Source organism: Cetorhinus maximus, chromosome 22 (genome assembly GCF_964194155.1).
Source record: "Cetorhinus maximus chromosome 22, sCetMax3.hap1.1, whole genome shotgun sequence".
Lineage (NCBI taxonomy): Eukaryota > Metazoa > Chordata > Chondrichthyes > Lamniformes > Cetorhinidae > Cetorhinus > Cetorhinus maximus.
Genome location: NC_135900.1, coordinates 27,491,866 through 27,516,370, shown reverse-complemented (window position 1 = coordinate 27,516,370; position 24,505 = coordinate 27,491,866). Strand labels below are relative to the sequence as shown.

The window sequence follows — 24,505 nt, the reverse complement described above, 5'->3', positions numbered from 1 at the left end:
GGGTGGGGTGGGGAGAAGGGATCGAAATAGGCTAAAAGGTAGAGATGAAATAATGGATGGAAATACATTTAAAAATAATGGAAATAGGTGGGAAAAGAAAAATCTATATAAATTATTGGAAAAAAGGATCGGAAAGGGGGTGGGGATGGAGGAGAGAGTTCATGATCTAAAATTGTTGAACTCATATTCAGTCTGGAAGGCTGTAAAGTGCCTAGTCAGAAGATGAGGTGCTGTTCCTCCAGTTTGCGTTGAGCTTCACTGGAACATTGCAGCAGGCCAAGGACGGACATGTGGGCATGAGAGCGGGGTGGAGTGTTGAAATGGCAAGCGACAGGGAGGTCTGGGTCATGCTTGCGGACAGACTGAAGGTGTTCCACAAAACGGTCACCCAGTCTGCATTTGGTCTCTCCATTTTAGAGGAAACCGCATTGGGAGCAGCGAATGCAGTAGACTAAATTGAGGGAAGTGCAGGTGAAATGCTGCTTCACTTGAAAGGAGTGTTTGGGCCCTTGGATGGTGAGAAGAGGGAAACTAAAGGGGCAGGTGTTGTACCTTCTGCGGTTGCATGGGAAGGTGCCGGGGGAGGGGGTTGAGGTGTAGGAGGAGTGGGCCAGGGTGTCCTGGAGGGAATGATCCCTGCGGAATGCTGCCAGGGAGGGTGAAGAAAAAATGTGTTTGGTGGTGGCATCATGCTGGAGTTGGCAGAAATGGCAGAGGATGATCCTTTGAATGCAGAGGCTGGTGGGGTGATAAGTGGGGACAAGGGGATCCTCTCATGTTCTGGGAGGGAGAGGAAGGTGTGAGGGCAGATGCGCGGGAGATGGGCCGGACACGGTTGAGGGCCCTGCCAACTGCTGCAATTTTCCAGTGAAGCTCAATGCAAACTGGAGGAACAGCACCTCATCTTCCGACTAGGCACGTTACAGCCTTCCGGGCTGAATATTGAGTTCAACAATTTTAGATCATGAACTCTCTCCTCCATCCCCACCCCCTTTCCGATCCCCCTTTTTTCCAATAATTTATATAGATTTTTCTTTTCCCACCTATTTCCATTATTTTTAAATGTATTTCCATCCATTGTTTTATCTCTACCTTTTAGCCTATTAAGATATTTCGATCCCTCCCCCCCCACCCCACCCCCACTAGGGCTATCTGTACCTTGCTTGTCCTGCTTTCTACCCTTAATTAGCACATTCCTTAGATAATATCACCACCTTCAACACCTCTTTGTCCTTTTGTATATGACATCTTTTGTTTATTTCCACCTATCATTGACCCTCTATCCAGCTCTACCTGTCTCACCCCTCCCCACCCCCACTTAAACCAGCTTATATTTCACCTCTTTTCTATTTTTCCTTAGTTCTGTTGAAGAGTCATACGGACTCGTAACTGTGTTCCTCTCCGCAGATGCTGTCAGACCTGCTGAGTTTTTCCAGGTATTTTTATTTTTGTTTTGGATTTCCAGCATCTGCAGTTTTTTTGCTTTTATCTTAGTGACTCACTAAGTTAGCACCAAAGGGCTCCTCCTCAATCTGGTAAAAGTGGAAATCAGTCACTGTGGAAGATGGACCCATTCAAAAAATATGTACTCCCTGAGGCTGCACCACAAAACTTGGTCACTGTTCCTGGCCTACAGCCAACAACTGGCAGATACATGACAGTTCCTACATAAGCTTTGAGCCTAGCAACATATAGACTCCACCTCACCCAAACAGGGCAATCAAAAATCTGTGGGGTGGGAGGGCGGGGTGGTTGTAAATGGCAGAATGTACCCCCCACCCACCACCTCCCCCCACCCCTCCCCTCACCCCCTCCACTCCCTCCCCCTCTCCACCCCCTTCCCCTCACCCCCATCCCCCCCACCTCCTCATCCCCTCCACCCCCATCCCCCCACCACCCCCTCACCCCCTCCACCCCCCTCCCTCCACCACCCCCTCTACCCCCCTCCCCCACCACCCCACCCCCCACCCATCCTACAGCTCTTACTGCCCTCACTGAAGTTTACAGGACTAAAAGAAGGCCTGTCAGTTTGAATTGTCTGGTGGGCCTGAGACAACTATGGGTGCTTCTGGGACTGGGGAGGCTACCACCAAAGTCCAATCTTATGGCAGTTTAATGGTCATTGATAAATAAAGATCAGGTGTCTTTTGAAAGAGAACAACATTTTTAAAATGTTTTATTAAATTACCTTTGAAGTCTCCAGGTCATGATACCAGCCTACACATTCCAACTTATGTTTGTACGCCTGCGTTTACTGGGTATACCAACCACTGAACCTGCCTTCATCTGCTCCTAGATCAGAGATTTACAGATACCCCTAGTGTAGGGAGTTTTCTCCCACATCCTGTTATACTATTGACCTATGAAGAGACAGGCAGCAGCTGTGCCCCCTTTCAAGGCCCAAGGAAATCCTGACACTAGGCAATATAAAAGCCATTAGGAAAACATATTTAAAAGAAATACCCTTTAAGAGCTCTCCTCGATGTATAAAGCTTCTCTTTACTGCTCCGCGGATGAGCAGGTTGAGAACACAGCGGGATCGCATTGTAAATGTGCATTTCCAATTACAAATATTAAGAACTGAATTAGATATTAGAGTTAAGCTCATGAACAAAATGTTCAAGAGCAATCTACACACGCACTAAACCAGAAACTAAATCCTAAGTGGAGGGATTTGAATGGGGCCATCCTAGTGTGATTTCCCGAAATGTGTGGAAGCCCTATGGGTGTCACACATCCTGAGTGCCAACTCATGGGATCACACTGCGACATGCTTCACAGTATAAATAAGTGCCTCTTATGTTACTTTATCACGTACTAAAATACATGTAATGTGCATTTATATTGGAATATGGAAATTTGATCAGTCACTAATTCTTTAGCTATTTTATTTGGCACACTTGCCATGAAATCAATGCAGATTATTTGCTTAAACCTGTGCAACTGATGTTAAACATCTTTAATATCATCCTGCAGTCATATTACACAAATTACTACAAAAGCTGTCAAATTACCACAAAGATTCTCAATGCAATGTCAAAAATGGTAGAATTGGAAAGCAAATTAGTTCCACTTTTTTCACTTCATTTCTGTCATTAAGGAGAGTAACCTTTAACATTTACTCTGAAAATTACAGCAATTTTTTTTTATAATTGTAACCTCAGATCCCTTACAACACTGAGCTTCCCGGAACTCACATAGACCTGAAAAATTGAGTTAAAAATACATAACGGCAGAAACAAAATCACTGACCCTTATTATCTAAAAATTTCAAGGCAATAATCTAATTTGGAAATTTGAATAAACTTAAATAGCTATTTGAACTTTGCTCTGAAATTTAAAACCCTTGCATTGATTGCAGGTTTGTAATCACTCTCTGTGATCCACTACTCTATTTATTAAGTTGTGGTGCTTGACCCAATAAATTTAATCCTGGCTATCGGATGGGCAGCTAATGAGATCACCAGACAGGATCCAAGTACTTTATTTACTCCAAGATCTTGCATTCCAGGGTAAAATATATCTCAGAATGAGTTATACTTACAGTTAACTTAAGGTAACCTTTTTGCTCCTTTTTTTTTTTACAGATGGACATAGCTTCCGAGTGTGTTCTTACGTTATAACTTTCTTTTCATTTTTCCTCATTTCGGGTTGCTGATTTTCAGTTTCTCTCCCCTCTTCTCCAGAGAGCCTGAAAACCAGTAACTCTCCTGACAGACGCTCAGCAGGATGGCTACAGGTTTTGGGCGACATCAGATTTGTCAGGAAAACCTTGGTCCACCCCAACCAAGGCGAATGACACCACAGCTGGTGGAGCTAGGTAGGGATTGTCAAGAAGATATAATCATTTTCATAATGTTTTTGGAACTTATTGTAAAGGAGAGTAATAGTGCGGCCTGTGTCTATGTCTGTGTGTGTGTGTGTGTGTGACTAATTGAATTAAAGGCAGCTGGTCTGAAGGCTTTGATGTTTCAGAAGATAAGATAGGTTTGAAATGTTAAGTAGGTAAACATGGGTGTGAAGGGAACATTTGCATCTTTAAATAAACCAGGCTAGATTGATTTCAAAGGAGGGGTGAAATGTGTCACCTAGACAGGAACAGTGGACAGAATTTTGCTCTTGTAGGGCGGGCTTGGCGGGGGTGAGCGATCGTGAAGGCGACCGCCACCCGCGATCGGGGCCGCACCGCAGTGTCACACTGGTGGACCAATTAAGGCCTGCCCTGCCTGAAACGCAAGCAGCAGCGCTCAGTGCTGGCGGGGGAGGGGGGTGGTGAGCGCAAACTTCACGCGAGTGCGCGCTTGAAAATCTCACTGAGGCACAGAGCTACCTTGGGGAGACGAACAGTTTTCCAAAAAAAAAATAAAGATTTTAAAAATGTTATAAAACATGTCCTCTCATGTGACTCTGTGAGCAGGGACATGTTATAAATGAAATGTAAAATATCTTATTTTATTTTTATTTACTGTTGGAAAAAGTGCAAAGGCCGCTTGGCCTTTTCGCCTGCCCACCAACTGTAAGGTTAGACGGGCAGTGAAAAATTTCAGTTAATAATCTTTTTAATGGCCTTAGTAGGTCTTTTAATTGTCAGCGGGCGCACTGCCGTGTCCTGTGCGTACCCGCCGACCGAAATATCGCGCGACTGCACATTGGCGGCGGGATATTTGCCCGATGTCAACGCGCATCATTTTACGCTCGAGCGGGTCGGACACTCATCTGTCCGCTGAGATAAAAATTCTACCCAGTGTGTTTATTTTTCCCAAAGATTACTGGTAAAATTGGTTTTATGGGATATTTTTATTATTAGAGAGGTAAATTCCAAAGACGTAGTGAAATAATGGGAATCTGCATCCAAAGGGAAAATATGGTTGAAGGAGAGAAGGCTGTGTGCAAGGAAATGAATTCTAAGATCTAACAATTGTGAAAAGCCTTCAGCATCTAAGCTTCAAGTTGCTGTACACAAAGAACTGAAGTAAAGACTCACTTTGAATTGGATTGTTCAGGGTATCCTGTTTCTTTGGCTGGGTCTTTTAAAATCTATGGCCTGAATTTTCCCCGCATTGGGTGGGAGCCAATTAAGGCCTGCCCTGCATAAGATGCGAGCAGTAGCACTCAGCGCTACCTGTGCAGGCAGGGGGAGGAGGGAGAGTCAGGGCCAGCGCTCTTTCACGCATGCGCGCGAAAGAGCCCTTCAATCTCCCTGAGGCAGCACTGTGCCTCAGGGAGATTGAAGGGCTTTTGAAATAAATAAATAAATGGATTGAAAATTTAATTAAACATGTCCCCTCATGTGACTGTGTCACATGAGATGGGGCATGTTTTTATATTTCTGAAATTTTTTAAATTTAATTCATAAAAGCTTTAGGAAACCTCCTCCTGCTTGTGGATGAGGTTTCCTAAAAAACGTGAAGGCCGTTTGGCTTTTTTGCCTGCCTGCCGACCTTAAGGTTGGATGGGCAGTGTCAACAATTACCTTAATTAATTCGTTAATGGGCTTAATAGGCCTATCAGTTATCGGCGGGCGCGCAGCCAACTCTGGCGCGCGCCTGCCGAACAAAACATTGTGAGACAGCGCGAAGATGTCAGGACACACGCCTGATGTCATCGCATGTCATTTTATGTGCCAGCGTGTTGGGCCCGCCCCCACACGCTGACTGAAAAATCCAGGCCTATGTGTCTTACTGTTGCCTTAACGAAAGTGTAACTGGGAGTTAGATTAACTAGGGGATTTAGAAGTTAACACAGTAGTAATTTGTAGATCCATGTGCATATTTAAAATCATTTCTTCTATTAATAAATGTTTCATTTAGTTTTGTACGAAACCTATAAAACTTGGTGGTCTTATTACTACTCAATTCAAGGCACACATCTCAATTTATACAAATTGCAAAACAGTTGTGGCAGTCATTTCAAGTTTCTCTTTGGGTTTTGAACAGCTCAGCATTTACCATCGGCTGTGCCATAACAGGGATTCCGTCTGCTGGGAGTATGTGTGCCTCCACCAACTAGTCAGAGGCTTGCTTTGATCAGCCGTGAGTGGTGCACTTGGTGAGATCTAGACCCCTGAAGATTTGATGGGCGAATTTAAAAAATATTTTTAAAGTATATCACTTGCAAAAACTACTGAAGACACACAAAAAATTATTTTTACAGGGGGGAAAGAAATCTGGACCATGGCCCTGCATCCCACCCCCCCCCCGCCCTCCCCCCCTCCCCCCCTCCCCCTCCCCCCCAATCCCCAGCACCTAACAACCAAGGCCACATAATATAGTTTCTTCAGCAAGCTGAAGTAGTGCCTCTAGAGGTGAAGGCATCCAACATAATAATATGAAAGGAATCTCTCAGGAAATATTGAGTCAGTAAAGATCCTCAACTGGCATACTCCACCATTTGAGCCCAGATATGTATCATCATGGATTTTTGGCCCTACTAACTGTTGTTTGTGTACAATTTCAGTCAATGCTGGCAGTCCACTGATAGCTCAGTCCCAGCTGGCCATGTTTTGCTTGTAAGACTAGACGGTAATCTGGAATTTTTGATTCTGACCACAAGTTAGGCAGTGCATAATCACGCAACCCATAATGCGCTGACCCTATGCCAGTTTCTGGGACTGGCCCTTTCACAGAACCATGCTGACTCCTGACAAAATTATGATTTTCTAAGCATCCTGCTACAACCTCATTAATAATGGATTCTAGCAATTTCCCTATGGCAGAGGTTTAGCTAACTGGCGGATAGTTTACTACTTTCTGTCTCCCTCCTTTCTTGAATAAAGGTATCAGATTTGCCATTTTCCAATCTGCAAGGCTGCTTCCAGAATCTAAGCAATTTTGCAAGATTGTAACTATCCCTGTATCTACTTCTTTTAAGACTCTAGGATGCAGGCCATTTGGTCCTGGGGACTTGTCAGTCTTTAGGTCTAATAGTTTTGCCAGCACCTTTTCCCTGGTGATGATGAGTGTTTTAAGTTCCTCCCTCCCTTTCATCTTTTCATTTTCAAGTAACTTTGGGAAGTTTTCTAATTCTTCTACAGTGAAGACAGACACAAAATACCTGTTCAACTTATCTGCCATTTTCTTGTTTTCCATGATCAATTCCCCAGACTCACTCTTTAGAGGATGAACACTAGCTTTAGTAACTCTTTTCCTGCTTGAGTACTTGTAGAAACTCTTACTATCTTTTATATTATTAGCTAGCTTTCTCTCACATTCTACTTTCTCCTTCTTTATTTTTTTTACTCATTCTTTGCTGGATGAACAGCTAACCCGATCAGATCATTTTGCACTATACATCCCACAAACTCATGAACAGTCCTAAGGCTGTCACTTTCAGCCCTAAAAAGTGCCCAGTCTTCCTCAGATTACCCTTGAAGGGTAAGGTATCTCAAAAGTTTGAGCACCAGGTGAAGCTAGCCGTTTCACACTGCTACTATGCAGTAGCAACATGAATGTTATTCACCACTAACAGGGTGCTGCCGTCAAACCAAAAAGATGTTCCGCCTATCACCCAAATGAATAATGTGGTACATGAATTTCAATGCCAGTGTGATGCTAGTCCGTACACCCCAAAGACTGGCGAATTGTATCAAGCAGCATGGCCCATCCACTGTTCACAATGGGTAAGGTACAGACCATACCCAACCAGCTCTTGTTTGCACAACTTAAAACACAGTGTCCAACATTAGACATGATTCCACTATTGGACAACATTTGCTAATTAATCCTCAGTGCACTAAGAATTACGCTGACAACCACTTTAAGATTGTCAAGCGGGATCGCAGTATGGTACATTTGCACCTGTTCTTTGCGGATTGAAAGAACACGTGCACACATTAAACCTGTTTCAGCTAAACAGAATACGTGACAGCCATTCGCTGGCTCATTCCTCAGGGTCAAGCTTCCTGGTTTAAATTTCAAACAATGCTTGGCAGTTAACTGTCAATCACCATCTCTGGGGCATTCTCCATGGCAACATCTCTATCAATCCGAGTCCACTTGCCAACCAATCAGCATTCTCTTCTCACACAGTATAAATTGATGTTTTCCCCTTAAATTGGTATTCTTGTGAAGTGTCCTGATAAATGCAAGACGAAAACCTTCGACATGTCTCTTTTTTCAGCAATATTCAAGTTCTGTACTACCAAATGTTTATTTTAACTAATTAATTAGTGTTTTTTTGAGGAAGTGACAAGCAAAGTGGATAAAGGGAAACCTGAAAATGTGGTGCACTTGGATTTCCAAAAGGCACTTAATATGTCATATCAAAGGTTACTACACAAGATGTAAGTGGTAACTTATTACCATGGTTAAAGAATTGGTTAGCTAACAGGAAGCAGAGAGTAGGGATAAATGGATCTTTTTTGGGTTGGCAAGTGGAGTGCCACCGGGATCAGTGTTGGGACCTCAACTATTTACAATCTATGTCAATGACTTGAAGGGATCAAATGTATGGTAGCTAAATTTGATGATGACACCATGATAGATAGGATGTAAGTTGTCAAGTTGAGGTATAGAGCCTGCAAAAGAATGTAGATAGGTTGAGTGAGTGGCCAACAATTTGGCAGATGGAGTTTGATGTGCAAAAATGTGAACTTGTCCATTTTGGCAGGAATATAAAAGCAGTGTACAATTTAAATGGAGAGAGATTGCAGAACTCAGTGGTACAGAGAGATCCGGGTTTCTTGGTACATGAATCATACAAAATTAGGATGCAGGTACAGCAAGCGGTTAGGAAGGCAAATGGAACATTAATGTTTATTGCAAGGAGAGCGGAATATAAAAGTTGGGAATTTTTACTGCAGCTGTACAAGGCCTTGGTGAGACAACATCTGGAGCACCGAGTACAGTTTTGGTCTCCTTATTTGAAAAAAAGATCTAAATGCATTAGAAGCAGCTCAGAGAAGGTTCACTCGACTCATTCCTGGAATGAAAGGCTTACTTATGAAGAAAGGTTGAACCCATACCTACTGTGGCTTGGGCCTATACCCATTGGAGTTTTGAAGAATGAGAGGTAATCTTTTTGTAACATATAAGATCCTGAGGGGACCTGATAGGGTGGATGCCAGGAGAATGTTTCCTCTTGTGCAGGAGACTAGAACTAGGGGACACAGTTTAAGAATAAGAGATCTCCCTTTTAAAACAGAAATGAGGAGAATTATTTTCTCTTAGAGGGTCGTTAGTCTGTGGAATTCTCTCCCCCAGAAAGCAGTGGAGCTGGGCCATTGAATTTATTCAAGGCTGAGTTAGACAGATTTTTGATAGACAAGGGAGTTTGTTATGGGGGCAGACTGGAAAGTGGAGTTGAAACCACAACAAGATCAGCCATGATCTTATTGAATGGTGGAGCAGGCTCAAAGGGCCAAGTGGCCTACTCCTAAGTCCTGTGTTCTGGCCAAGTCCTGCCCCACCAAGCTATTCTCGATCATTAGTAAAGTAATGGAAGGTGTCATCGACAGTGCTATAAAGTTGCACTTACACACCAATAACCTGCTCAATGACACGTATTTTGGGGATGGCCAAGGCCACTTGACTCCTGTCCTCATTGGTCCAAACATGGACAAAAGAGTTGAACTCAAGAGGTGAGGTGAGAGTGACTGCCCTCGTCATCAAGGTAGCATTTGACTGAACGTGGCATCGAGGAGCCCTAGCAAAATTGAAGCCAATGGGAATCGGGGGGGAAAACTCTCCACTGATTGGAGCCTTACTTAGCACAAAGAAAGATGGTTGTGGCTAAACATTTGAGCTCAGAACATTGCAGCAGGAGCTCCTCAGAGCAGAATCCTAGGCCCAGCCTCTTCAACAGTTTTATCAATGACCTTCCGTCCATCATAAGACCAGAAGAGGGGATGTTTACTGGTGATTGCACAGTGTTCAGTACTATTCACAACTTCTCAGATACTGAAGAAGTCCAAGCCCATATGTAACATTCAGCCTTGGGCTGATAAGTGGCAAGTAACATTGGTGTCACACAAGTGCCAGGCAATGACCTTCTCGCACAAGAGAGAATCTAATCATCTCCCCTTGACATTCACCATCACTGAATCCTCCACTGTCCTGGATGTTACCATTGACCAGAAACTGAACTGGACCAGCCATATAAATACTGTGGCTGGTCAGAGGCTGTGAATTCTGTGATGAGTAACTCACCGCCTGATTCCCCAAAGCCTGTCCACCATCTACAAGGCCACAAATCAGGAATGTGATGGAATACTCTCCACTTGCCAGGATGAATGTGGCTCGACACAATCAGGGCAAAGCAGACTGCTTGATCAGCATCCCATTCTCAAACTTAAACACTCACTCCCTCCACCACCGATGCACAGTGGCAGCAGTCTGTACCATCCACAAGACGCACAGCAGCAACTCACCCTTAGACAGCACCCTCTGAACTCACGACCACTACCACCTAGAAGGACAAGAGCAGCAGAAACATGGGAACACCAGCACCTGGAAGTTCCCCTCCAAGTCACTCACCATCCTGACTTGGAACTATATTTCTGTTCCTTCACTACCGCTGGATCAAAATCTTGGAACTTTCTTCCTAACAGTGCAGGTGTACCTACAACAGATGGACTGCAGCGGTTCAAGCGGCCCACCACCACCTTTTCAAGGGCAACCAAGGACAATATGACAAATGCTGGTCTTGCCAGCTCTGCTCACATCGCATGAAAGAATAAAAAGAGACTCCTCACAATGGAATGCCTGTGATACTGGGTATTGTTGCATTTTATCTTAACAGTTACAACTTCTCATATCTTGCTCTCCTGTTAAAGGAGAAAATAATGTATTTCAGTCATAAATAATCAACGTTAAGTGGCAATCCATCAATGCTCAGACCTCTTACCCTGCATGAGAAAGAGGCACTCAAAATTCTCAGAAGGGAAGCCATAAATGGTATTATAGATGGTGAATGTTGAGGCCATTCACCACTTCAAGGCTTGATGCCAATCTGCAAGAGGGTAGTGCATGGATGAGATATATACAACGCAGGGGTTTCTGACCAGAAAAAAAACTTATTTTGTGGAGGACCAGATAATATTTTCTTTGGAATTTTAGGATTCTAGATTTCACAGTCCCCAATTTTAAAAAGCTTGCATTCTGAGCATTTAGCACTAAGGTAAATATTGGGGACAATGCCAATCATTATCTTGTAAATGACAACTGGGATGGATGAGCCCACTAACCTCATGTACAGAAATATGCAGAATGATTTAGTAACATTGCAATCTACCATGGGACATGTGAAAGTTTCAGAGAGATCTGCAATTTCACTTTCCATTCCAGAGACCCCAAGTGCAGCTGGTGATTCCCGCATGGATGCTCCTTACAGGCCCAGGTGAAACAAATTGTCTCTTGCGGCCATATTAGGCCTGGGAAGTTTTGTTAAAACCCTCAGGCAGGGCTTCCACTGATCTCATTGCTGCTGTCGTCCCAATAGTGGTCATGGTGAGGGAGTGCTCAGCTGAAGGTGTGCAGAGGCCAGTTGCAGTTGTTAGCCAATTTAGCTTGCATATGGATGGACCCTGATAACTTTCCCTTTAATCTAATGCAGCACTACACCTATTATCCACTGAAATGTCAGAGACACTGACCCAGATTTTCACTCCCCAGTCGGGTGCACAGGAATGGGAGAATTCCTGGCTCTGCAAACCCACCCACAGGTCGGATTTTCATTCCAGGGTCGGGGGGAGGGTGCCAGCTGGATTGAAAGTTGGGTCCGCCACCCCCGGAATGAGTTGGAGGCTGCCAGGTGCAGACGCATGCTGGGCGGAAAGTCTGCCTCTGTGTTCCGGCACGTTGTTCAAGTTATTTTAAAAAAAAACCATTAGAGCAGCCCTCCGACCCTCACACCCACACACACTCCATGTCCCATTCATGCCACCCAATGCCACCCGGCTCCCACCCACCCCCACATGGCCCATCATATCCTATACCAACCCATGCCCCTCTACCAACCCCATAGCCCCTCATGCCCCTATGCCAGCCTCTGCCCCTCTACCCAACAACCATGACCCCTCATGCCCCCTATGCCTCTACACCCCCATGCCCTTTTATTACCCCATACCAACTTAGTGGCAACTCATACCAACCCATGCCCCCACCACCTCCTTTTCCCTTTACCTCCTCCAAGCCAACTCACCTAGTATTCTTTGACAGTTCTTTGATAGCTTGACAGTTATTTGACATCTTTGACAGTTCCTTGACAGCTTTGACAGTTCCTTGACAGCTTTGACAGTTCCTTGACAGCTTTGACAGTTCCTTGACAGTGTAAGGAAAAGGGTTAACTCTGCTGATAGCTCCTTATGCACATGCACAGTAGCTAAGTCAGAGTGATGTCACTCACTGAACGAAGGTGAGTGAGAAAGATCTTAGAGAGTAGCTCCAACTATATATTGGTCTTAACTGGCCTTTGTAAAATGTTAGCATGTAAATAAATGTATTTTCAACAAAAGACCATTGCATCCAGCAAAATTTCTTCTAGAGTAAGAAGCTAATGAATCCCAAGATAAAACCACAATAACAGAGACAGCTTGACAGTTCTTTGACGGTTCCATGACAGCTTTGACAGTTCCTTGACAGCTCTTTGACAGCTTGACAGTTTCTTGACAGCTTGAAAGTACTTTGACAGCCTTGACAGTTACAATGGGTTTATGGCTTTTTATGCACAATCATGTTTACTTTTAACAATCCCAAAGGATGCCTTCCCTCTCCCAAAGGTGTCTTGGGACCATATCCAAAGGGGCACTTTACTTCTCCAAAGGAATACCCTGGCTATCCAAACAAATCTACCAAGTTTAGATCTTATCTGGTCTAATCTGCACAGTCCATATTTCACACTCCTGGCTGACCAAAATCCTACTTCAGTGGAGGCAGCTGTTGATTTAAATGGCGAGCTGCCATCATAAAACACGCATAAACCCCGGCCTGACTCTCATCCAGACCCATGAAAATAAGAAATGCCGTATTCAGGGGCAAGACTTAGAATTTCTGGCCATTTCCAGGATTTTCACTACCACACAGAGATCCATCATCATATTGAAAATCTGGGCCCCTCTTTTCATTCGCAGTTTATAAATTCAGAATTTCTTTTAAAAGCCTGTGGCAGAAACAAATGATAATCAAAAATCTCCGCTATACGTCGACAAAACATCATTCCATCAAACATTTATTATTTACTAATGTCCAAGACTAGAATCACACCAAATTAAATTCTAACTGCTTTCTCTTGTGCAATGGAGCAAGAGGAAAAATTTGTAATGTCTGATCTGTCAAAGCACATTTAGCTCACCCATTACATAAATATGCCCTAAATAATTCTCATCTTGGAAATGTGGCTTATTAGCATAGACAAATTATTTGCAAGAGAAAATTGAAAATTACATGTGGTCCTCAAATTATTCTTTTAAAACAAGGTCAATTACAAAGAGCTGCATTTGCTCTACAGGTGTCATTAAACAGCTTTGATTATCATAATCAACACTCCACAATGTTGAGTGTTTCCATGAGCAGGAAGTATATAATCGGGCTGTGAGGCCACAGGCCAAACAACTCAATTGCACATACCAGTACCCTAAAGTATTTGGAGTGGTTGTTAAGGTAATCATAAACATTTTATTCACCACAATGGCATTCCAATTGTATTGAATTTAGGATATTTGGATGTTCAGAGGGACATTTAAACATTAGAATATAGCTACCCTCAGTCCTTGCAGATAGCATCTATAATATATTGAAAATTTTGAGCAGTTGAGGTCTCCAAAGGAACTGCACCAATAAGTGTAATCAATGTAGCGAAGATGTCATGACGAAGGGGTGCAGCTGGTTCACTGCTCTCCTCCTCGCACCCTGCCCCCCCAACCCAACTCCCGACCCCTACCTGTCACTCCCAGCAAATTGGCCAGAGTAATACAGAAACCTGGGAGAAATGGTTCCACTCAAATTCCTCCTCTTCCCCCAAAAGTCCAGTTTGAGCCAACTCCACAGGCCAGAATTTCTGGGGTCTTATTTTTAACGCACCTCATTAGAGATCTTGTTCACTATTTGCAAATGTACAGAACTGGAACAAACTCAAGATGCCAGTGTACTGAAAAGAAAGAAAACAACTGCAGAAACACCATTCGGAAGATCGATTGAAACCAAATTGTTCCATAGCAGAGATTAGAAGTGTATGGCAATAGCTGTTCACAAAACTGGGGCTCGGGAATAACAGAATTTGGAAGACATCACCTGGAAACAACATATGAATATGCTTTCTCATATATTTGGGTTGTAGTGTCTATCATCATTTCACTAGAGAGTCAAATAGCTGTTGCTAATTTTCCATACCTCCAACTGCTGGAATCACTGTTTGATGTGACATGGTTGGTGTCTGTGCTGTGATCAAGAGGATGGCAACAATGTACTCACTCATTTTATGGTGAATTCTGCTGTTCATTTTACTGCTCATAAGAAGTTTCTCTCCACGGTGTCTACATAGAGAGAAATCCACACTTATCTGCAACAAGAACTTGACTTTAGCATGGAAAAGCTTGCCAATTAAGGTGCTTCACAGAGACATAGTCAAAAAGTTAAGCACCTAGCTAAAGAAGATGGGGTGATTAAAAATTTGGTAAAAGAAGTGGTTTTGATGGAGAGTCTTAACGGAAGAGAGGAAAGGGTGGAGGGGTTAAGCGAAGGAATTCCAGAATGTATAAACTAGGCGGCAAAAGTAACAGCCATCGATGATGGAGCAAGGAGATTTAGGAATACACAAGGGACCAGAGGAATAGAGGATTTGGAGGTTGTATGGCTGAAAAAGATGAGCACCTTTCACAATCTCAAGAAGTCCAAAAGGTTTCTTAGTCAAGTAGCCACTGGCGTAATGTAGGCACAGTGAAATTCCATTAAAAAAAATCTGTTTTAGTAATGTTAGATGAGAAATTAAGTTTTGGCTAAGGCACCTTGAGAAACTGCCCTACTCATCTTCAAATCCTATTGTGGGAATTTTTACATCCACCTGAAGTTACACTTCATTAAATGGCTGAAAGGTTATCGACTGCTCACAAGAAACTCTTCTAAAAATATTTTCTCATCAATATCATTGACTTAGTGGGAATATGTTGTGAAATAGAAGTCTGCAATAGTTGTCAATGTTGCATCATCAGATAAGTTGTATACACTACTGGTAGAATTGTTTGAAACAGGGCCGCGACGTGAACGCTTCTACCTTGGCCCCATTGCGAGCACCCTATCTACTTAGGAGTCACCCTTGACAGATGCCTCACCTTCAAGAACCACATCGAAAAGACAAAGGCAAAAGTGAGCGCACGAAACAACATCCTGAATAAGCTCACTAACACAAAATGGGGAGCAAGCTCGAAAACATTGCGGACCGGTGCACTTGCTCTTTGCTATTCCACTGCCGAATACGCCTGCCCTGCATGGGAAAGATCTACTCATGCTAAGAAGATGGATGCCGTTCTGAATGCAAGCTGCCAACTTATCACAGGTTGTTTAAAACCAACAAACACCAACAGCCTATATATCCTGGCGGGTATCACTCCCCCTGATATAAGAAGAATGGTAGCCAGCAAGAAAGAGCGACTCCGTCAAACATCAGATGAGAGGCACCCTCTACATGGTCATACACCTACACCCAGCCGCCTAAAGTCAAGGAAGAGCTTCATGAACAGTGTTGTTCCATTACAATCAATCCCATCTGAAGCCCGCATCGCCTTGTGGAAAGACCGGCTCGCCAGTCTCGAACAACCCCCAGCGATGGAAATTCTACCGGATGAAAGCCTTCCCCCAGGAGCTAATTGCAACTGGGCATCCTGGAAGTGCTTTAACAGACTTAGGACTGGTGTAGGTCGTTCAAAGGTGTCACTAAGCAAATGGTGATATACAACCTGCCCGACAACTTGTGAATGTGGAACTGAGCCACAGACTATGCAACATCTCCTGCAATGCCTATCGCTAGAGGGACCCTGCACTGTTGCAGATCTTGCCGAATTCAACAACAAGGCGCAAAACTGTGTCCAGTTCTGGCTGGGCCATGTATAGACTGTCCGTGGACACGATAAGAAGAATCAGATAAGTCTACATTAGCTTTACCGATGGCATCACAAGTTGGGTAAAGAATGTGCCTGCCACGTCTCAGTTAATAGTTAACTAACTAATAACAATGTAAAATTATCTTTAGTTCCCATATTCCATTTATAATAAAAACAGAAAATGATGGAAATACTCAGCAAGTCTGGCAGCATCTGTGGAGAGAGAAACAGAATTAACATTTCAGGTTGGTGTCCCTTCATCATACTGTATTTATTGGTTTGTGTAATGTTTCGCCTTTAGCTGAATACACAGCATGATTCATATTGATACTTTACTTCACAACAAAATGTGACATAATATTTCATTCACTTTGTAATTAACTTTGCTACATGAGATTGTTTTCCAGTGTTGAAAGGAGATCGAAGGGATCCCGTGAGTTCAGGATAAATCTGTTTGCAGGTTTTCATTATGATCGTTCTTATTGTATTTAGTTTCTTCTATGTAACATGATAAAACAACCCATTTAAAGTGTACACCATTACCAAGATAAAATGTCACCACATTAATTATTGAAAGGATAGGTTGGTTGCTTGTCTTTGTTTAAAATATATATGTCAAATGCTACATGTAGGGAAAGGTTTCAAGGAATTCTATTGGGGGTTAAACTTTTGAATCAAAGGTTCTAATACATGAGGAAACAGGTAAGTAATGGTTAAAACTGCATGTGAATTCTGTATACAATTAATAAGAGTTTCAGATAATGACAGTCTGTGAAAGAACTCCACAGACATTAAAAGCAATGTGTGAATCTTTGCTGATCATATTCCATGCAGAATTTTTTGCATTGAACAGAAATCTGAGGTATATCTGCAGCCGTTTTACTGACCCTGGTATAAACATAGAGCTCTAGTGTAACTACTATGATATTGGAGAGAACTGCAGACTATTTTGTTAACAGTGTAGTTACAATGTAATAACATTCTGAGAGTCTAGCCACATCCTTGATGGATTGGAGGTACATTCTGGCATTAGGTAAGCTGGGCTTAGTAGAACTGCTGGTCGATACACTTCAATGTGCTGTTCAATCCAAACAATTAAATACAGGACCCCAACTCTGTATCATTTGCCATCATGAATAGATTGACTTACACAATCTGAATTTTACGAACTCACATTGGGAAGAGCATGCATTTATATACTGCCCTTTTTGATTTCAGGACATTCCAAACTGCTTCACAGCCAATTAAGGACTTTTGAGGTGTGGTCCCTGTTGTAATGTAGAGAAATATGGCAGCTAATTTGTGTACAGCAAGGTCCCACAAATAGCAATGAAAAAATGCCCACATTATCTGGAAGGCAACATTCTTTTAACTGCTTGGGATTTTTAAAGAAATTGCAGTATTACTTATCAGCATCAGATGCCCTACAAAGGATATATTTGTCCAGTGAGTAAATATTGTAGCATTATTTGGCAACCTATATAGGAGACTTATCTCTTGGTCCTTGGATCAGTTCAAAGGCATGTAGGCGAGGGATTGGACAAGGGTTGCCTACCCAATGCCAGATACTACTGCAAATACATCAAGAATGTGGCTAGACTCTCAGAAAATTATTACATTGTAACTACACTGTTAGTAAATAGCCTGTCAGCCCTCTCCAATATCATAGTTGCTAGTGCTAAGCTAGAGCTCCATGATTACGCTGGGGACAGTTAAATTGCTGTAGATACACCTCAAATTTCTGTCCAATCCAAAAAAAATAGGTGTAGGATTCCAACGCTGCAAAATCACAATTTTTAAAAAATAAAATTAATGTTATTAGGATGTGGGAAGTCACAATAACACAATAAACACTCCTTTTATGCAGTTTCATTAAAGTGCTTTGCTACAAAGGCAATGGATCTTTCCCTCAATGAGATCCTTGCATGCTGCAAAAAGGTAATTGGTGATTTGAGACTAAAAAAAAGCAGAGGGTCAAAAATCTAAGAAGAAGTTACATGTAAAACATATAAAAAGGACAGCAAAGACTGGCAAGTCCACCAAAACTGTCCCATTTCAAATGCTCACCATTAAATCCATCCCATTTCCTGCAGTCACGCAATCATTTAGGAGAGGCAAAAACAGGAAAAAAAAATCTTTGACCAACCTAGGGGAAAAAAAACCTCTGGGAAATTCCTATGTGATTCCCTTTAGGGAAACATGCAAGCTCCAGAGGCCGCAATGCCTGGAATGATTTGTTCCTGCTCAACCCACCTCCTCATGGAAGATTGGATTAGTACACAGACCTTGCAAAGCTACAGAAAGTATTTCAATAATATCAAATGCAATGCAATGTGTCCTGACATACAGTCAGGCATACAGCAAACTGCTCCGTCTTTAGCACATACTGCAAAAATTGCAATCCGGGTTGAAAGAAGGTCGCAAACAGAGTAAAATCTGAGGCTGATCCTGGGAGCTGAAACATCTATACCTAATGTAATGTATGTTGCATCTCATCTAAGAGCATTTAATGCTGAAACTGGGTTAAAAAAAAGTGGCAAGTTGTTTATTCCTAACCAACGACGTCCCATGTTTTAAATGGAAATATGCATTTCAATCAGATTTATCAAAAGAGAAAATAATGTGTTAGCATCATCCAAGACAGAGCAAATAACACTAAACAAATATCAGTTAATTTAAATAATAAGTATCATAAGATGGTAATAACACACAAAGAACTATAAATTACTTTAAGCTTTAGTGCTAAATGGGTGGTGCTGAATTGCCTAATCGTTGTCTAACCCACGTTAGTGTCAATGTAATCCAACATTATCTAACTTAAAATAATGGAGTAAAATGAGCTGAGCAGCATTTAATTTCTGCATGGTTCAGTTCTTCCCGGTGTCCTGGCCAAAATTGATCCCTCAATAAACATCACCAAAAAAACAGATTACCTGGGCATTATCATGTTGCTGTTAATGGGACCTTGCTGTGTGCAAAATGGTTGTTGCGTTTCCTACATTGCAACAGTTCAATTTTTTTAATAGCTATAAAGTCTTAGGGACAACCGAATGTTGTGGAAGGGGCTTTATAAATGCAAGCCTTCTTTATCTTTTTCTTTTTGTAGTCTTTATTTCTTATTTCTGCTCCATTCTCGTCTGAAAAACAAACTAGGAGGTCCTGTTTGTTTTATACATGTTTACAGTTTATTTTCCCCTCAAAGCCACTCACACACATGTGAGCAGCCATTCAATAACAGCTGCATTCAATAACGCCAAAAGGTTTACAGTAAAGATACAAAAGCTAGGTCAGAGTCACTTGATCATTGCAAACGAGGGCCATTTATATCACGACAGAGGGCATTGCCCAGATCTCTCTATTTTACAGTGAAGGTGCAGGAAAATTGAAGGTAGCAAAAATAAGGAACAGAAAGGGAACAGAAGTGTTTTAATAATATGCTGAGAGTATGGGAGCCTCTCTGGGCCTCTTCCAGCCATTCCCCCAGATGTGAGGTTTCCCCTGAAGATTCTCTGCTTTCTGCAGCTAAATCAAACTTCCACCTTAGGAGGTGCACACTGTCTTTAAGTGGTGTCAGTCTTGCCTGATTTCCCAACCCAAACAGGCATGCAGCCAATGAACAGCATGGGTAGCACTGGCTGCCTGCCCAAGTCATGGCAATAAGCTGGCGACACCAGTTTAACATGGTTCCTGTGACCACCTGAACAAGCGCGTGCAACACATGCCCTGACCCCTGCATGTCAGATTTCAGGCTCCATCCAATTTCGAGGCTCTGATATCAACAAACACATACTTCCAGCAGTGTAACTAAATAGTAAGCAAGAATAGGAGCCAAGCCTTGTATTCACTGAGAAGATCAAGGCCAGAAGAGCTGCAGCCAATTGTAACACCCTTACAACCATCCTATTAGCAAACTCAGCACAGACTGAGGATCAAACCTAGGATCTGGCAGACATTGAATAAATTAGCTAAGCCATTGCTGGAGTCGTAACCGCATATTCAATTACCTGACTTCGAAACTCACACTGCTTACTGAATCTCCAGACTGATTGAAGAAGCTTGACTTGCTCATCAGCTGTTTGTAATGGTAAGAAAATTGAGGCACAGTGTAAAGACAGCATAAATCGCATGTGCCTGTCTATATGGGGTGGAGCACACTTGCACCAAGTTCTAAAGACCCATAGTCATCCCCCTTCCTACCCCTGGCTCTCTGCCATATCAATGCATGGTTTGTTTTAGCAAATTTGGTATAAATTAGGGTATTAATGTCCATCATGGATCTAGAAAAGAAAGGTTGGAGGATCTGATCCTTAAGGGAGAACTCTGCTAGGCCAACCTTGTGCCGGACTCTCCCCTCACCTCCTGAAGTTGGTGGCATGCTTCATGAGTGCTGACAGACTCTAGCCATTCTTCAGGCTTGCACCTGAACTGTGAATGTTGGCTTATTATTCGGCCATGAGACAAGCTCAATCCTGTCCTCATCTGATGTCCAGGCTCACTGGTTTAAATGATTTTGCCACTCCATCGTGGGAAATTGAAGACATTTGTAGCACCTCCAGTATCATCCTAGTTGAGGTCAGCTATAAGGCTGAACCCAGGGGCAGAATTTTACATCTCGCGGGAGGGCGCATGCCTGACCCGATCAGGCATAAAATAGCGCACGGTGATGTCAGGCGAGCGTCGCATGATATTTCGGTCGGCGGGTGCACAAGAGAGTTGGCAGCACGCCCGCCGACAATTAAGAGACCTATTAAGGCCATTTAAGTATTAATTAACCGCGATTTTTCGCTGCCTGTCCAACCTTGCGGTTTGCGGGCGAATCGGCCAGGCAGCCTTTGCCTTTCTGAGGAAACCTCATCCACGGGCAGGACGAGGTTTTCAATATTAATTTTTTTTAATGTTTTGACGTCATTTTTAATATATTTCTGTTCATGTGAGTGAGTTCCACCTGGGGACACTTTTTTTGGATTTTCAAAATCTTTATTTTTGATTTTAAAATTCTTCAGTTCCCCCGCGCACGCGCAGACTTTTGCACTCGCCTTTTCTCCCCCCCCCCCCCCGCCCCCCGCCCCACCCCAGGAGCGCTGAGCTTCTCAGTGCGCCTTTCATGCTGGCTGGCCAGCCAGTGTGGAATCGTGGTCAGGGACTGATCGTGGGCGGTGGGCCATCCCCAGCCGCTCCCGGGTCCGCCCGACGACCCTAAAGTCCTGCCCCAGGTTGCTCTGAATTTACCTGTTGAGTTATTATGGAGGCCCTGTGTATATTCTCTTCATTGTAGTCAGACTTCAATGAGAAAAAAGCACACAGGAAGGATTTTATGCTTTACTATTGCTCATAAAATATACATGGAAATATTATTGCAAATTGCAGTGGTCCTGATTTTAACTCCGGGTGTTTTGGGTGGATGAGTGCAAAATTCAACCATTGGTGCATAAGTGAGGACTGGGCTATTTTAACCGATACATCTCATTTAAATCCCACAGTTGATTTTTCATTCATTCCAGGTGAGAAATCATTGGGAAGTGTCAGAAAATTGCAAAGCCCAGAGGCAGGTGGTGAGATTGGGCTCTAGAGGGTGCTTGCATGGCTCTTGTGTTCAAAAAGGGTGGGGAGTCTGCAGTTGGGGAGACCTAAACATTCCTAACAGCACTCCTGCTGCCCCTGGCCCCTTAAGCAGCCTTATCCACTGAGGACAAAGTTAAAATTGCATTCAGGTCTCAAAGTCATCACCATGCATGTGTAAAAAAAACCCTGTCGATTTTGGGCAGGTTAAAATTGTGAAAAGCAGTATTCTGGCAAAACCCTGGTGATTTAGACTGCCCACTCTTTCTGTCAGGTGGATAGGGTTAAAATTGCCCAGAATGATCTGATAAATTTATAACTTTTGTTGAACTCACTGCACCCAATGTGTCTCACATTGGAAAATACCCCCTGTGGAAATAGAAAGCGTTTAGTTTATTTTGGCAGGTGCAACTTGTCAGTTTTTTGGCTTTCAAAACTGAACAAGATGATGAAAGGATTCTAATTTATTGCATCTGTCACACCCAGTCTGTATGGGAAAAGTGTCAGATGCCATATTAGTCATTCAGAGTGCCTGCCTGAAACAGACAATAGGCTGTTTACATATGTACATTGAGGTCCCATTGTTACAATTTCCATAGAGACTTTTAAAGAGAAATCCAAACGTCCAGTGACTAGCTGAAAGAATGACTCGTCAAGATTTCACATTCTTAAAAACTTTTACTGTATCAAATTACTAAATAAAACTATTCACTAAACACTATTTTCTTCTCTAGGCAACTTGCACTTTAAACTGTAGAAATAAGTGGTTCCTTGTTACTTATCACATATCTCATTCTCCATGGTATCACAGTTCTTATAGCAAACAGTTCACAATTGCTCCCATCTTTCCATGAGTTGCTTCCCTATTTTACTTTCCCAGCTGGATAACTTCTAATCCAAGAACTGCCTTACACTGCGTGGGTTGTGCTGTAGATGCCTTCCTCTAGCTCCAAATTATGTGAATCTTCCTTTAATTCCTCATGAACTCAGTCTTCAATCTGAGCACAAGCTCCCACCCACCTTCTGTGTGGTGAACAATAGACTCAGTATTTTCTCTGCTTAAAGTGCAGGCCTGGCTCTTTCTGTCTTTTGCTCCCTCCTTCTCAGTTGGCTACAGACCACATAAGACAAAACTGCCACTGCTCCCACTGTCTGTGATATGCCTGGATTTAAAGGGAAGCCCGTCACCTGATCTCAAAATGGCTTTCTCCACCCTCTTCCCCAGGGCAAAGGGAAACAAATTAGCTTTGCATCTAAGTAGAAATGTTAATTAGTTATCCTTGATCCCAACTTCCTTTCACCTTAGAAGTAAAGGCACAGTTTACAACACCACTGTTTACAACTTAATAGCTATAACACCTTTCTGAGACTTAGAGACTGAGATTTTACAGCGCTCCCTACTGGCATTTTTGAAGGCGGAGGGCACATAAAATAAAGCAGGTGGCCAGTCCACCTTCCCGCCCATCCCTGTTTTCTGTTCTATGCACCTATTTCAACAAAGAATGGTGTCAGGCAGCCCGCTTGCCATTAGACCTGTTGAGGCTCTTGAGTGGCCAATTAATGCTCACTTAAGGACTTCACTCTGCCTCTGCTGCAATAACACGTGTGGCTGGGGATGGTTGGAGAAATTTACACTACGCAGGCTAAAGATGGGAAGGCAGGAGGGAGGCACCTCCTTTGGGGGGGTTCCCTGTGCCCGTTGGGGGCACTCGCCAAGAATATACCCCCTTTGTGCCTCCCCCCAGCCTCTAAAACTCAACCCCCACCCTACCCACCTTGCTCGGGTCATGAAAACAACCCTGACCAAAATGCCCAGACCTACCTGAAGTCCGGCAGCCATTTTCGCTTCTTCTCAGGACTCCTCATAGTCCTAGCAGTGGCCACTACTGTGTTCCGGCGCAGAGTTGCTGGCTAATCAATTGACTGGCAGCCCTTGAGGGCAGGGCCTCCTGTCCCTGAGTGCAGGAAGTCCCACTCTTAAGGGCACCCCAGCGTAGTATCGCTGCAGGCAGCCAGGTTTAAAGTTGGCATATTGCCGACCGACTTTTCTATTGGGGGGTGGTGAGCAATACGTCCCCCTGTAAAATTCACCCTTTAGAGCCTATTCATGGTTTACCCAGTACCTGCTGACATGCTTTCCAAGCCTAAATACCTTCCTCTCAATAAAAACAACCTAATTCATTCTTTGATCACTAACAATAAAACCACCCAGGCTTACTGCCAGGCAGACTCCAGTACAGGTCACATGACCCTTTTCATCTAACCCACATTTAAAGCTACTTTCCCAAAATATAGTAAAATATCCTAAATCCTAAAACATAATAATCTTAAACACTCACAATTGTAACACTGGGCTGGATTTTCAACATCGAGGTAGGTAGCTCAAGTCAGGAAATTTCCAGGTTTGGCCCAGCTGTTAGGGAAAAGCTTCCCCGAAAGGTGTAATTTTTACTCCAGGGGCTGGTGGTGGGGGGGGGGATTGGGTCCAGCCCTTCACCCCCAGATGCAGAGTTAGCCACAGATGCTCTTGTTTTAAAGACCCACCTCAGTTCTCTGGGACCTTGTCCCAGTTGTTTTGTTAAATATTAGCCCTCACCTCTCACCTCCCCTACTCACTCCCCTTGCCCCATCCACACCAACTCATGCAAACCTGTACCCACAACCTCCCAATGCCTCCTCATACACTTCCTGCCTAGCCACGCCACCAATCGACCCCTAATGGTCCATCAAACCCTCCAAGCCAACTCGTAGCACTTGCAAGCCTATTTACCCAGTATACATTCTGTATAGAACCAATGAACCCAAAAGTAACAATGGCAAATATGGAAATGCTTAAAAAAAGCCATTCATAACTTTATTCAAAAGAATTTCTGCTGCAACAACCCCATAAAAGTGTCAATCAACCAGACCTTTGAA

The 24,505-nt window shown here is 43.2% G+C and overlaps 1 protein-coding gene across 1 annotated transcript in view; it reads right to left on the bottom strand.

Moving 5' to 3' along the window:
• The window catches only part of dyrk2 (dual-specificity tyrosine-(Y)-phosphorylation regulated kinase 2), a 102,035-nt gene extending 90,684 nt beyond the window's left edge, over positions 1-11,351 (bottom strand). Inside the window, exon 1 of the mRNA XM_078567980.1 lies at positions 11,183-11,351. The gene's annotated coding sequence lies outside the window, so the exon portion shown is untranslated. The remainder of the gene's footprint in view (positions 1-11,182) is intronic.
• Between the last annotated feature and the right edge of the window lie 13,154 nt (positions 11,352-24,505).